This window comes from Alligator sinensis, unplaced genomic scaffold (genome assembly GCF_000455745.1).
Source record: "Alligator sinensis unplaced genomic scaffold, ASM45574v1 scaffold161_1, whole genome shotgun sequence".
NCBI lineage: Eukaryota > Metazoa > Chordata > Crocodylia > Alligatoridae > Alligator > Alligator sinensis.
The window spans coordinates 1,076,565-1,080,459 of NW_005841974.1; the positions used below are offsets into that span (position 1 = coordinate 1,076,565).

A 3,895-nucleotide genomic window follows, 5' to 3' on the forward strand; every position below is an offset into this window, starting at 1 on the left:
CTGAGTCCCCCTGAGGGAAGTCAACTTTGCTTTTCCTGCTGTATCAGAATTCCAGCATTTCAGTTATGCTTGGGCTATCAGATACTGAAGATTCACATTTTTCTTAGTACATTTTTTCTCCCTTTCCTCCAGTTCACTTTTTTTCCTGTAGAAACCTACTGTACACCCCAGCTGGTCTTGGTTGGCAGGCAGGGCCAAGGTCAGGCTTTAGAAACTGAATAACTGACCCACCTACAGAAGTAACCTCTCTGGATCAAGGTTGAAGCAAATAGGTAATAGAGCTAATGTTGCAGGGGGAGCTGGTATTACTGCTGTTGGTGCTTCATCTGCTTTAATGATACACAGAAAGCTTCACTCTCCAGAGACTGCCCCTGAGAGATAGTAGAGTTGGAACTAGTTGGAATAACTTCATCCTGAAGATAAAGTCAAGTTTGTGGTGAGGAGCCTCAGCAGGACTGCAAGTCCTTTAAAAAAATAATTCTCCAAGACAAAAGATTTCCAAGAATATTCTCTACCAAGTATATACAGAAGTCATGTACCAGGCTCAAAGTCATGAAAATGGCTCAAAAATACAGAAGATTTTGCCATGATAATAAATGTTGGACTATTTCTTTTGTTCTGAGTCTGCAATTTATACAGATTACATTTTCAAGCTTCTCTCTAGGAAATTAGGCTGAAAGATAGAAACTATCTATTTCTAAAAGATCCTCTGAAAATCCCTTAACTCCAGGAGTTGCAGCTCCAAGAATGACATTCTTTCTACAAGATTTATGAGCCATCCCTAGCATTTTATAGCAGAAACAGAATTATTATGTCCTATAGGATTGTCCAGACAGTTTATAGAAAGAATCTCACTTTCTGTAAAATGTTATTGGTCACTTTCCTAATGCATTAGTGCCAGATTCCAAAGACAAAAAGGAATCATTGAAAAAACAGTTCTCTTTGCAAGGAATACAAGATTTTGATCATTCATTACTGTAGTCCATACAAACCCTCCATTTTACTTTTTATTATGTTTAAATCTTCTGTGGTATTCCTATGTTACCTGTCACAATACTGTCTTAGTGCTAGTCCAAAAGACCATGTGAGAATATGAGTTATATAATGAGTGATTTATTTTTCCTTTTTCTTTGTATGGAAGAATGCAACTCAGGCTTTAATCAAGCTTACTTGGACCTAGAGAGAATTAAAAGCAATTCTGCTAAAAAGTAGTTATTTAATTTATTACCTTAGACTTCTGTTTTATCTTTGTCAGAGATATCTAAAAATATCCTCATGTATTTTTACAGGAATCCCAAACTGTTTTGCAAACTAAGAATGTAGGGGTATTGACTTACTACTAATTGTCACCACCTCTGGCTAGAATGCAACAGCTATTGAATAACTTAGAGTAACAATAAACAATTGCTCACTGCTTACTAGAGGGTGAAAAGGGATAATGAATCCAGGAATAGGGGAACTGAGGAATGTAGAATATCTTACCCTGCACTGGAATTGGGCCTTGATCCATTTAGCTTGTGGGATCATACACTGCCCCTGCCCCCAGGCACTATGGCAAATGGCTGTTACATTAACTAGGAACTGAAAATCCATATTTAGCAATGACAAGTGAGAAAAAAGTAAGAAAAAAATGAGAATAAAACAGCCCAGATGAGCTCTGCTCCTGCGTAACATGCTTTTCACATGTCTTCTCCTGAATAAAGAGGATTTGCAACTCTTGTTGGTGCTGCAAGCAACTTGCAAGAACTAGGAGCCATAAAATGAAACTAATAGGTAGTAATTTAAGAACAAACAGAAGGAAGTTCTGTTTCAGAGAGTACATGAGACGCTGACTGCACAGTTGTTACTGTGCTGTCATTTAGTACTTGCATACATAAGTACTAGTACAGTAACTCCAGTTACTGTGCAGTAGTGTCGCGGAACAGCTTTTAGGTGATGCTGACTACTCAGTAGCTTGTTACTACTGTGCAGTAGCATCACGTCATGTTTTGTGCCACGCAGCGCTACTGTGCAGTAATAATAAGCTTCTATGCAGTCAGCGTCTCATATAGATGCAGCCACAGTGTAGGAACTCATTGCCATCAGATGTGGAAGCTGTCAGTTTAGTCAGATTCATAAAAGATTAGACAAATTCTTGAAGGAAAGCATCAATAGCTATTGACTATGGGATTTAGGGATACAGCCTCTGAATCAGAACTTCCCAAACCCTAAAGACTGGAGGCTGCAAGTGGGAGAGGAACAGTGGAAAAATCTCTGGTCATACTCAGCTCACTCTTCTTTTCAGCATCCACTCTCTGTCACTATGACACACAGGATACTGGGCAAAATGGACCTGTGGTCAGACCCTGTAAATGACAGTTCTTACTTTCTTATATAAATGTAAACTTTCTAGCCAGGATTCTGCATCAGTAATTGGGCTGCACACTATTCTGCCTTGTCTCCAGTCTGTTTTACCACCTGGGTGGGGAGGCACTTGATTAATTAATAAGTTAATGACTGAACAGTACTTTGAAGTTGCACAGCATTGTGGCTTTGATGGAAATGAACATCATCAAGAATTCTGCAGTTCACATGATGCAGAGAGAAGCATGCTCTCTACCCTAAAGTGCTCACAGCCTGAGGCAGGTGGGAGGGGAAAAAAAAGTAGCTGTTCAAGTATGGAAAGGTGGGACAGGATAACTGATGAGGATAGGGTAGGAGACATGCTCGGGGAAAGCTCATTTCAAAATAAATAATTAAAAAAGGAGTTCTACTTGAAATGTGAGTTTGTGAAAGGAACCCTTTTGTTTCACCAAGCCTTTGCCATTAAGAGGCAGTGCTTCTGGTTTTAGAGACAGCAGTAAGTTTCCACAAATTTTTACTCCTGTCAACATAAAGAGCAAGGTGAGCTCAGAGAGGAGAAGTTGGAGTCCATCCCTTCTGACGTATGAACAAAAGTATTTCTTATGTTCCACTGTGTTATACCTGTGCAACCAGGATTGCAAAGCTCTCAGTGAAGAAAGGCTTGCCTTTCTTACTAAAGGAGATGCACGGTATGGAAAGAACATAGCTTTGACCTCTCTTAGTGGCAGCAGCATTCAAGTATGGCAGTTAGAAAGATGTCTTGTCTTCCTTTAGAAATGTGCACATTTAGCCATATATACGTACCATAAAACTCAGTATACCAAATCCCAGGACGCCCACTTTCACCATCATGTTTCAAAGAAGAGCTGAACTTGTTAACACAAGCATTTTCTGATTTGGAGTCCTGTAAAATTGCACAGTGAATGTGCTTGTTATTGAGTTGAAACTTGTTAGGACTACCATACTTGTTTAACTTGTTTAACTACTGCCTGCCATTTAAGATAGCAGTATGAACCCATTATATAAACTTCCATCCCAAACAGAAGTAAATACAAGACTGCTCAGGAATTTGGAAGTTTTAGACAGAAGGGTTTCAGCTAGATATTGCTTAGTAAATCCTGGGCTGAAGACTGCTTCTTCTGCCAGCCCCCTAGGTTCCCCATGGAATGCAACAGTCCCCATCTCAGTAAAGGCTTCCCTCCCCACTCTGGATGGCAACCCAGAAGAGAGGGAGGCCCAGCACCATCACTACTGTGGCCACCTGAGGAGGAGGGGGGAAGGGTCCAGCCAGCCTGCAGCCCCTACAAAGCACCCTGGGGCAGGTGCTGCTGAAGGGCACCCTTTGACATTGTCCTTTGATGGTGTGCCAAGGCAGGAGCTGAGGGCTTTCATGGTGGGGAGTGGGGTCAGGGGATGCTGTAGTGGGTGACTGAAGCCACCGGTGCTGGTCGTCACCTCTTTCCCCTGCCCCCACCCCCATCATTCTTGATGGGCAATTGGCAATTTTCTTATATAGTAATTATTTCAAATTGAATCATATGTGCTTTGGGGG

At 41.1% G+C, this 3,895-nt stretch overlaps 1 protein-coding gene across 1 annotated transcript in view; it reads right to left on the bottom strand.

The window, feature by feature from the left end:
- TMEM139 (transmembrane protein 139) overlaps window positions 1-3,213 on the bottom strand; it is a 29,902-nt gene extending 26,689 nt beyond the window's left edge. The window contains exon 1 of the mRNA XM_025200708.1: window positions 3,148-3,213. The gene's annotated coding sequence lies outside the window, so the exon portion shown is untranslated. The remainder of the gene's footprint in view (window positions 1-3,147) is intronic.
- Window positions 3,214-3,895: the final 682 nt, after the last annotated feature.